Genomic DNA, 12699 nt, shown 5'->3' on the forward strand with positions numbered 1-12699 from the left:
TAATATAGTCAGTTTAATGAATAAGCATTAATTACATAGATAAGAAATGATATACATGATCAGAGACATGTTTTCTGGTGGTTTCTGCATGCACTAGAAAGATACACACAGGATTATGTTTGAAATTTAAATTCAGTCTGAAATTACTTTAAAATTTACTTTAAAAGTTGAAAGTTGGGTTCTATATGTTTAGGTTTGTTAAAAAAACTGCTATAAGAAATAAATTCCAGATATACCAAATAAGATTCAAAATAAAAGCCATATATGCATATAAATGCTCAGAAGTACATTTTAAAGAATTTGAATTTTCTGGCGATTATTTGATGGATCAGGCTTTAGAGGGTGATGCGAGGTAGTGTTATCTGTACTGCATTTACAACCACTAGAGCTGTAAAATGTATCGATGCCTCATAAATTAATAAATTCTGGAATAACTGAACTGATTATAATGATATTCAATAAATGTATACATAAATGTATGTATGCACACATGTGGGTATTTAGTTCTTTCTTTAAGATCATTCTAAATCATACCAAAATAACCAAATGAACAATACCATATCATCGTGAAACTGGAAACTTCCGAAATGTGCACTCGAACACGCCACTCCTCTTTTTTTCATGGAAGAAAACTAACACTTTAAATGAATGGATTGATTTCTGTATATTCACTCTGCACAGCCAGGCAGGGTCCGTCCGCTTTCGGATCTTAAGACTAAATCACCTTCCACAGTGAAACTGCAGGGGATCCAGGCAGAATTCCTGATGTTTGGAATCTAGACTAGAGGTCCTGGATTCCAGTTCTCTTTGTAAGCATAATATTTCTAGTGCAGTTTCTTGATTTGATTTATAAGCAATCACGTAAGACCTCTGAGCAACCAGGGAGCACCTCCCAATGCACCTTCTAGTTTGCTGATTTCCCTGCTCTTGGCCTACTAATCTTGGCAATTAACAGGTGGGATGAATCAGATGTGCTTGAGCAGGAAAAGCACAAAACTGTGCAGGAATCTCATCAGGAGTTGCTGATCACTGGTATATGGTATATAAATACTCTAAGGAAAAAAGGATGATTTCTAATTTACCTGCATGTAGTTACTTATTGTTCTACTGTATGTATTTATCTTAGCATTCATTCTACTTTTTCCAGACTAAATGAATAAAGTGTCTCATTTTCTTTCATTCTTGCATACAGTAGATGTAGGGCCTGAGAATGGTGGTCTCGTATGGCCCACAAATGTATGCCCTTGCTGGCTGTACAATTTTTAAATGTGCTTAGTTGCATATAATCTGTGCTGAAATCATTACCTTTCTGTGTGTATTTCTGATCAGTTTCTCTGTGTATACTCAGCAAATGGGATGTCACTTGAAATATGGGTATATACAGAGTGGTCTGTGTGGCAAAGGCAGAGAGAGAGCGAGACATGGGGACAGAGGAAGAGAGAGAGAAATTAGGTGAAGGTGGGGGGGGGGTGATCTGTTGGCTCTTCTACCTGTTCCACTGGAAACCCTGCCAACCTGGCCATCACAGCAGCTGCCACCCATGGCAACCGCATGCCCAGTCACCATGCCACCAGTTGCCCTGACAACCTCGGCCCACAGCCCACCAACTGACAGAGTGAAATTATGAGCGATGGAGGAAAGGGCTGGAAAAGGGAAATGAGCGAGAGCTGGAATACAACATATAACTCAGTCAACAGGGCTGAAATACGACTGCCTGAAGCTTCTTTCATCAAGCTATTGTTCCGTAAATCCACTTATTACATTTTATATTGTCTTCAATCAATCGGCACAAATATACCAGACATCTAATGTAAGCACATGACTTGACAAATTCTAACACAGACTCAATGTCCTATGTAGCAGAATACATATAATGATGATGATGATGATGATTATTATTATAATAATAAGAAAACAAATGCAATGCAACAATCTACACTCAAGGGACAGAAGTATTGGGCTCATTTGATATTGTAGTAACTGTATCTACTGTCCAGAGAAGCCTTTCTACTAGACTAAGGAGCATTGCTGTGAGGATTTGAGTGAATTCAGCGACGAGAGTGTTAATAAGGTCAGGATGTTAGATGATCAGCACCCCACCTTATCCCCAATTTTCCAACTAATCCAAGAGTATTGGATGGAGCACCAATCATTCCAGAGAACACTATACACACTATACCCCTCTAGCCCATGGCTTAAAGTAGTTCATTAGAACGGGTGTCCGCAAACATTTCAGCATATATATATATATATATATATATATATATATATATATATATATATATGTGTGTGTGTGTGTGTGTGTGTGTGTGTGTGTGTGAGAGAGAGAGAGAGAGAGCGTGTGTGTGAGTGAGAGTGAGTGAGACGTATTCCCATATTCACCATTTATGTTGGACACAGATGTAATTTGGCCTCCACCTTTAACCCAAACACACAGTGGACAGTAAGCACATGTGCCCGGAGTGGTGGGCAGCCATCACTGCGGCGGCCGAGGAACAGAGAGAGTTAAGGGCCTTGCTCAAGGGTTCAACAGTGGCAGCTTGCCGGTATCAAATCCACAACCCTGTCATCAACTGCCTGGAGCTCTAACCGCTGAGCCACCACAGCCTGTTTTGTGTGTGTATTTTAATGAAAATAAACACAATTAAAAATTATTAAGCAAATTATAAAGCATAGTTGTGGCACATGTGATCTGGATTAATTTAATCTTTAATATCTTAGGGAAATCAATTCTCATAATTACACATTAGAGTGTTGACAACTGATGACTACTGTTAGAGTTGGTCTAGGAATGACCTGAGTGGCTTCGATTAGCTAAGATTAGAGCTGTTTAATTAATAGCGGACAATGTCTGACTAGAGACCACCACAGTATGACAAGAAATAGGCCAAAATGATTCTAGATTATTTTTTAAACCTTTATGTGAGCATTAGTTCATCTCCACATTCAAACTTCCTTCAGTTCTCTCAGAGCGCTACACTGACCTGAAGTCTTGGCATGACAACACAGCAAACCTACCAGAAATTGATGAGAGTCAATGTTGTTACCTACAGTCCAGTAAGCCTGGTCTTACACTAATTTACACTGTCCAAGGGTTTTCGTGAGTTCTGGCAGTGCTTTTCAATCTGTTTCAGTCTGCTGACATCTAGTGACCACATGGTGGAACGCTCTTTCCTCAGTGGATCCACAACAAGCTCACCTCCAATAAATGTACAAACCACACAGTTAATAAAACAGACCAATAAAATCAGGTCTCATCATTAAACATAGTATTCAAACTAAGTATTGGCCAAAGGTATGGTAATTTCAACAGCAGGTCAAACCTAAACAACACAGTGTAATCTCACTGCAGAGCACAGTTTATACAGATACAGATTCAGATAGATTCAGACCGGATGTTTGCAGAATGGAAGTATTTTGGCATGAGGCCAAATCAAAGCAAAACACCCGAAGACAACATCAAGAACAAAGAGTAAAAAGTTTAGTTTTCCACTTGAGAGGCTCCCGCAGCCCTGCAGCACACCAATAATTCTGGAGCTCCTGGAATTATGCATTAAAGCCTTGGGATATTTTCCCCTTAATTGCGGGCTGGGGTGTTTTTGTAGTCAGAGCACGAGCTCTGTTCTTTACTGGACTCAGCAGACCAACTCAAGGGCAAATGACTAACCAAGTCAGAGTTGGTTGACAGCTTACTAAGGTGTGTTTTCAGAGGAGTTCACTTCTGCTTTTATGCAAAAGTAGGCCTCCACTAATTAAAATAAAGCTTCTTAAAAGGGCTCTTAGGCTCAAGTGGACTTTAAATGGTACATTTTGCCTTGTTCTTGATGCCTTCTTGAGTTATTTTTTTTTTTATACCAAAACACTTCCATTGTGCAAAATTTATGTCTAAATTAGGTCTGACAATAAATAAATAAATAAATAAATAAGGTTACTTACATTACTTCATTTACAAAATAAAATCAGCAATTTAAACACTCTTTAGGGAACCCCAAAGTGGTTCTTTTCCAAATTGTTCTAGAAGCACATTTTGGCACACTTCAGTTCAGCTCCGCGGATTTACACATGATGAGGATTTTCTTGTGAATGTACCGGCAAATGCTTGTGTAACAGGAATGCACTGCGGAACGGACTGTATAAATGCACTAAGGAGGTGTTAATATGCAACAGATTGCATTTAAACCCATGTTATCCTATAGACCTACTGGGAAATTCTCAACATGCCTAACAAGACAGAAGAAAGCCTGGCTTCATCGAGATAAATTGAAAACAGGACTGAGCACGACTACTGTAGCTTACCGCTCACATATAGTGGCCTGAGTATACTGTCTACATACACTAAAGAAATGAGATCTCGGCAAGGGAAAGCATCTTAAATGTAGGCAACGTATCTGATATAGGATTATTCAACTTTTTTTTTTTCAGACAATTGTATGTACATAATATTACCTTGTTAAGTAAAGTCATCTCACTGCACTTCTCCTTCTTTGTGATTTTGAACAAAGCTTAACTGTCTAAGAGGTCATTTCACTTCTAAAGTTACTTGAAATCAGAGGTGGGCAATATGTTTTACCAGCAGGAGAACTGAACACCTTTCTTTTTTTTTAAACCAGCCTTAAAGAGCGCTTTCAGAACCACATGGAGGCTAATGCTAATAAACAGCTAATAAAAAAAACTGTTATTTTATACCAGTAGACAGATATTACTGATATTAGTCCAGAGCATGTATCAATACACTCTCACATAAAAAGTGACATGACTGCAGTGTTTTAAAGGAGCTGGGAGCGGATTGGTCAGGGAGGAGAGTCAGACTGGATTATAAGATATTAAACACTATTACACTAAATCAATCAGTCCAGAAAGTCGTATTATAGAAACTGATACTAAAAATAAAGTGATTTTACTGAAAGTATTAATCAGCAGCTCATCTTCTCTAAACAGAGGCGCTTTATTATTAAAAGAACCTGATCAGGACATGCCTAATATTGTGAGATCATATTTTTACCATATCGTCCACCCCTACTTCAAATATGTTAAACATCTAAAAATAGTTTAGGTGATCTTATGAGAATGAGAATCGTGTACCACAACAGCATTTACCTTTAATTAACTGCCCACATTTAAGACGCAAAAATAAAGCTGAACACTTCTCCCGAGCCACCTGCACTCTTAAAAATCAAAATTTTTCAAATTGCTCTTTATGTGATGCCTTAGAACAACCACTTTTGATTCCATAAAGAACCATGTTAGTAATAGAGATGTGGGACTGTGAAGAACCTGTACATCAAGTAAATCTTTAGACCTTTAGATCTCTATTACAAACATTGTTCTTTATAGAAAATGAACCAAAAATGGGTTCTTCTTCAGCATCGCTCAAACAAGCACTGAAGCATCTCTGTTTTTTTTAAGACTGCACCTAAAGGTGATCTCCATTCTCAAAAAGCTCAACCTAACAATCAATAGAGTTTCACAGCAACATCAGCATCAAACTGCAGCATGGCCAAGGAATCCTTCACTCTTCCTTCCTCACATCTGTCCATCTTCTGGCCTCCTCCTGAACAAAGGAAGGGATGAGAAATGAACGCAGGGGTGAACGGATGGACGAGATAAGGCCGGGGACAAGGCAAAGAAATGGAGAGACAGGGTGAGAAAGAATGAGAGAGAGGTAGAGAGAGAGGAAAAAGAGAGAAAGAGAGAGAGAGAGAGAGAGCACAAGAGGAAGAGCGAGAATTCCATCAGCAGCATTACGCAGCGTAGCAAAGGCGCTTCATTTTTCCTGACGACCTCGCAACGACCCCGGCACTGATGGGGTGAAGAGCAGGTGGAGATAGAGAGGGAGAGAGGGAGAGAGAGATGCAGATGGAGAAAGAGGGTTCAGCAAAGTGTAGCTGCCTGCTGGTTATGGCTATTGCCATGGCGATGCCACATGGTGTGCTTCTGATGTCATTTGTTTACCGCAAAGTCTAATTTAACGCACACACTTTTTCGGGCACACATACACAAAAAGAGCGTAATCTTTTTTTGCCGAATACGTCTGTGCTTCACGTTTCCTTCTGGTTCTTTTGTTCTGCCTTCACGAGGCATTTTCTCTTCCCAAACCTTGTTCTGCCTGTCTCCATGTTCTCCTCTCTCCTACCTTTTTTGTCTCCTTAATACCCTCCTTTCGCCCCTTATTATTTGTCTTTTCCTCTCTCTCTCCTTCTCTCACCCACGCAAAAGCTGCCTGATGCACACACACACACACACACGCTCATCCACACACTCAGCAGCAGCGTTGTGCGCCCCAGGGGACTACAGTGTGATTGAGAATGGAGGGTCTGTCATTGCCCTGCCGATGAACTCGCTGCCTACAAGATCCTCCTCCTCCCTCACATACAAGCAGAAACATCATCAGCTACGCCGCCATTTTACCACCAAACATAATCTCCCTCTAAAATTTCTTTCTCTCTCTCATCACATTTTTATTAACACAATCGCACAAGAGTCATTTCCATAGCTCTGTTCTGCTCAACTGAGGCCTGCTTTTCTTTATTTTTACATTTCCCCACAACAACCTGTGCTGCACATCTTACTTCTAGGCCATTCTATTCCATTCTACTCTCCTGTACACCGTTTTTTCTCAGTGGGCACAGACATCAATGGACGTTTATTATCAGGCCAGCTTGCCAGACCTAAATTAGCCCCGAAGAAGACGTGGTAATTGGTAGATATTGGTTTCAACTCTGTCCTGGGCTGTCTTGATTTAGCCTTTAAACAGGCATTCTTTTTGATCCAACTGAAGCTCGTCAGAACTGACCTCAATTCGACCCTAAAAGCAAGGTCCAAGATTGACCAAACTAATCAGACCTGGCTAGGTACACCATATGGGTAGAAGTATTGGGAAACCTGCGCATTCATTGTTTCTTCTGAAATCAAGGGAGGTCCTTGTTAAGGTCAGGATGTTGGATGATCATCACAACACCTCATCCTCAACTCCCCAACTCATCTCAAAAGTACTGGATTGAGCGCCATCATTTCAGAACACAGTTCCACTGCTCCACAGCTCAATGCTGGGGGGCTTTATACTCCTCTAGCTTACATCTGGAATTATTCATTCAAATGATGATTTTTTGTTTGTTTGTTGTAGTTTTTTGTCATTACCACAACAAAATGAAAAGTGCCTTTTCTACATTGTTAAAGAAATATCTAAAGCGTTTACTCCTGCCTAAATCAAGATGCCCTTGATCAACATAAGCTCACTGGTTTGCGGGGATTGGACTGAGTGGTTTTATTTTTTTAGTTATTATTATTATTAAATATATATATATATATATATATATATATATATATATATATATATATATATATATATATATATATATATATATATATATATATATATATTTTATATCTCCTATATATACTCCTATATGCAACTTAATATGATCGACTAATGAAAGTAGCATGAGCATAAGTTATGGGCTTGAGGTAGATCTACATAACTAAGTTAACTTGTTACTGCAGGACCAGCTGTCATAGAAACAATCAGTATCAGGGCAGGTGGGGACAAAATGGTTTAACTGATATGTGCAATTTATCATGATAATGTGTACCGTCATATTGCCCATATAGGCCTAGAAGGACACTTGTTAACTTGCCCTTACAGCCAATGACAATGATGCTACAAGGCTAACCACAGAGTATAGGAAAGATGCATATCCAAGTTGAGGTAATACAGAAGAGAAAGAACCATGACGATATGCAAACTGATGATGTCAGGAACCAATGGGAAAGATTACTCTATTAAACAACAATGCTACTGACTCAGTTTGGATCATCAACCAGAGGACCAATTTCATTTTACTGGGAGAACGTCTAGGCCATTCTCTTCCGTCCTGCCCAATTATGGCCTGATTTACCCATTTGTGTTGCATTTCCTCATCAATTTACACTAGAAAACAACATCTAACACTATTCTATTCTGCTGTTGTGGCCTGGTTGGCTTATTTTATTGCTACACACAACACACTACAACTTCATACACATTTTTTAATCATACTGCCAATCTTTGTTATGTACATTATGTTTTTTGATGATGCTCACAGAAGTGTCAATGACGTGAATGATTGCCATCCAAAACGCACACGTCTAAATGACACCAGGCCGGCCAAAAACGACTTTATCCTCTCTCTCTCCCCTCTCTCTGACTCTTTCATTCCCCTGGAGAGTGCATTACGCATGGCCCCTTGCAGCCATAATGGTACTTTAAAGTGGACGTGAGTGCCTGTGACGAGTGGCCCTAATGATGCCTGTTTACGCCGCTGTCCCCCATCTGTAATGATTAGAGGCAGGATGAATGAGCACACGGGCCCACCTGACAAGCCGCTCCACTCGCCTGGACGCGCTACTGTCCTACTGTGGCTCGGAGGGCGCAGGACAGTCTGACCAAAAACTGACCTGCAAGCTGACCGCCGAGTGACCCGGGCTACAGGCAGGTCAGATGCAGGTCAAATGCACTTCATGTAGGTTTCAATAGCCATGACCACATCTACTGAGCGAGTTTGGGTTTTCGGATGTTGAAGAGCATCGGAGAGCTTTGACACACCCCGGGGCGGCTGACCGCCAGACGACCCGCCTGGATTTTGGGTGAATTTCAGGTCACATTAATATTCATGAAAGTGTGTGAAAATTCTAATCTTCCCATACATGGTACGAGCTGAGGCTGCCTGTTAGCAATGATCTAGGAGGGTCTAGCATGTTCCTCCCAGCTTTATTCACAAATAGCAGAAGAAGAGAATTGTTTTTTCCATCACCTTCATCAAATCCACTCTTATGAAATAAAGCCTAATTAATGGGGGGTCTTTTGAAGACGCCACAGAAGAAACATTCAATGGAAATACTCAACTGAAACCAAATTGGAACCAAAAAGGGTTCTTATTTGGTATAAGAGTGTATTTATTTGACAATCTGCATTTAATTCCACCTTCTTTACCATCAAATATCTTATCTCCATTCTTCTAAAATGGGTAATGGGGTCTTTGGCAAAGGCAATTTGACAGAACAAATTGGTAGATGAACTGTGCATAAGTGATATACTCAGAGTCGCTCATGGACTCATGGTTTCCAATGCTCTCAAAACACTGGGATGCAACAGCAGACTGTGCTACAAAGGCGAAAGTCAAACATCAACAAACAGCCGCTGTCCAGTGTTGCATAAGAGGTCAGAAGTAATAACCTGGGTCAGGCAATCACCCTCAAAACACTTTTTTTTTTTAACACTCCCCATGATGCTGACCAGCGGATGACCCACAACTGCAGACAGATCGCATTCAGGTTTGAACTGTATTGGCTAATTCCTCTGAAAAACAAAATAAAGGGACTTGAACGTACAGCTGTTTCAACCTGCCACTTAATGGTGACCACTGGGTGAACTCCTGGCTGGGATCACTGCAAGGGCAAATATGTATTTAAATGCTAGAAAGTAGATGTTTTCCCACAGTGTTAATTAGAACATGAAAAAAATCAAGCTAGTCCTGAGCCTATCCCTGTGGGTGACCGTAAAATGACCCTTCATTCACTTGGCATTGGCCAGAGGTTACCTCAAGGCCAGTTATACAGAATATGGTAAAATACAAGTGCTCTGAGGTGCAAGTTGCAGTTCAAAGAACAGGACTTGTGTGCCTGTGTGTGTACATACATTATATTATATTATATATAATAATAACAACAATAATAATAATAAATACATAAATGATATATATATATATATATATATATATATATATATATATATATATATATATATATATATATATATATACACACACACACACACACACACACACACGGGGGGGTGTAACATTTTCAAGTCTTTTTGTAGTTGGCCATCTACGCATTTCTTGTGCCCATGGACTCTTTTAATGGTGCAGCTCTACAGAAGATGAATGCTACTTTCAATGCACCTGAAACCCTGCTACTTCAAATAGTGCCTTTTAATTCAATATGTCCTACCCATCAGAAGCATGTTGTCGCTTTAGGGTCCTGACTGCACCACTGATGTTGACCGCAATGTGACCTGATGTTGACCAGAAAGTGACCTGAGGCCGCAGACCGACCCCTCCGTCGCCATGGCCGCTGGATGACCCGCGTAAGGGTCGCCCAGGCTGCAGCCCGAGGTCAGGTCAGCTCCGGACACAAAGAGTCTCTGGTAACACAGCAGAAAGGAACAAGCAGGGAAACATAGGGAGGGAGAGAGAAAGTGAAAGAGGGAAGGAAGACCAGAGGGCAAAGGTCAGCTTCGAGGCTCTTCCTTTCTCCATTCTTTAGTCCACTAGGCTTTCTTCTTCTTTTTTCTGTTCCCTTGTTCTCAACAACCTTTGACTCAGGCATGCGTTGAGGGCAAGATCTGGTCTGACCTGACCATGAACGCAGACTCCCCCAAAACCTGTGATGATACCATGTCCTGGGGCAGGCCGACATCACAGAAGCATTTGGAGCTCACAAGCTTTCACTCAAAATTCTAAAGGGTTTTGATGTTGCTGTACTACTGTGTTTCAAAGTGAAAATGGAGGATCTGAAGTCAAAACATAATAATAATAATAATAATAATAATATCACAGTTTTAAGCAGGTGTGGTCCCAAATTAAAGAAGCAGGGCCTAGTTTCCCAAAAGCACATACATCTTAACTAGTAGAGTATTCAGTATGATACTTACTTAACCATTTAAGAATAGTCTAAATGAATATTCATAATAATAATAATAAGAAGAATAATAAGAATAAGTGGTATGTGTTATTGTAGTGTCATAGTGTTGGACTGTATTCCTAATAGATCTGATCACAAATCAGTCAAGCACAACAAACGCCACAGTGAACCACCGTCTCCTTGGGTCAAAGGGACAGGCTGTGATCTTATGCCCCCCATTAGGACACTGAATGGCCGTTTGCCTGCAAATGACAATTTGATCACAGTAATCGATCCTGTCGCCGGAGTCAAAATAAGTTCAATTGGGCGAGGATGATGGCTGATGGTGGGTAGGTTGGGTTGGGTGAAAATAGTGTCCCACCATACGTGATGAAGAGGAAGTGAGGGGGGGAGGAAGTTAGCAGCCTAAGTAGGATGAAACGAGAGGAATGAGTGATGTGTAGAAAAAAAAAACATAAGGAAAAAAACATGAAGTATCGGAGAGGTTTCTCTGGCCTTGGCGTCTCAAACTCTGCATGACCTCTTTCTCTCTCTCTCTCTTTAGTCTTTCACAGAGCAGGAGATAGAGAGAGAAATGGGGAGTGTGGAAAAGAAAGCGAGGGAGCGAGAGAGGACAGAAAGGACATGTATCAGTCTCTCTGTGTGAGTTTGTGATGTATGCGGGTAGGATAGTGCCAGCGCTGCTTCTTCTGCAGAGGAAAGAATTTTAAAGAGCACTGCACATATGGACCGTAGACATATTATACCACCTTACACAGCAGGACACAAAGGGAAGAGAGGAGGGGGACAACACAAGACATATGCTTCACAAAACATTCTTCAAGATGTTCGATTCCGCTTTCGCCGGGCTCGGACTCGGCTGAAGGCTACGCTTGAGGAATAACGTGTTATGTAAAGAACGGCTTCGGCAGGTTATGACTGGTGTCATATGGGAAGTATTATATATGGAATTGTAATCAATACATGCTGTAATCAACACACCGACACTGGTCTTACAGTACTGGCATGTATGAGACATAAAAAATAAAGCAAACGATGCACTGAATGGTACTTTGGATTTATACGATTCAAGTGTGTCCAGTGGCCGACCAACACAACCCAACAAAAATAAATAAATGAATGCTTCTACCTCTAAGCACATTCAGAGTATTCACACTTAAACTGACATGCCTTTACCTAGTCATACATATCTGATACACAATGAGCCATGAAAATAAGCCATAATCAAGATCATAATATTTCTGCACAGTTTACATACAGAACCCAGGACCTGGGCATTAAAAGCAGCACAAGTGATGCACTGTGCTCTTAAGATTGTTTTGAACATTTCAAACACAAAAATATTATAATAAAAAATAAATAAAATGCATAAATAAAATATTCCTTATTTCTGTCTGGTTAATGTTTACAATACTCTAAAAAAGCTCATATCTAATTAATAATCTCTTTAATATTCTGCATGTCTGTGGTAAAAAACAACAAATATATATATAGCATGTGAATTATCTCAGTTTAAAAGCTTCGTTCATTTCATTAATGCTAATTTATTTGATAAATATCACGATACTTAAATTGACCGAAACTTCCCACCACTTCAACCCACAGTCGCTTCAAACACAATGTAAAGCGCTTCCGCTGCCAAGTGCTCCCAAGCGCCACCTGGCGTTCAGCAGGCGCGACTCCCCAGCCCATCTGAGCGGCTTTAGCCAGAGTGAAACCCATAAAGCAGCGCTCAGCGGACAGGAGGGATGTTCTGCTACACGGTGTGAACGCATCTGTCGGAACATCCGATAAACAGAGGCTTGAACGGGATTACATTCTCGAGCCGCTATGATGATATATTGATTTTTATTTCCCACCAGGCCCATCCTGCAGATTAGTAGGGGGGCGATGATGGAAAATGATTCCTCCCCTCTGCACAGGCTGGAGATTTATGAAGTTTCGGGAATCGAGATAAGCCATGAAATAATAAATACACGGAGCAGATCAAACAAATGGAGATAGTATTAAGAGTTTAAT

Source organism: Salminus brasiliensis, chromosome 12 (assembly GCF_030463535.1).
Source record: "Salminus brasiliensis chromosome 12, fSalBra1.hap2, whole genome shotgun sequence".
NCBI classification, from domain to species: Eukaryota; Metazoa; Chordata; class Actinopteri; order Characiformes; family Bryconidae; genus Salminus; species Salminus brasiliensis.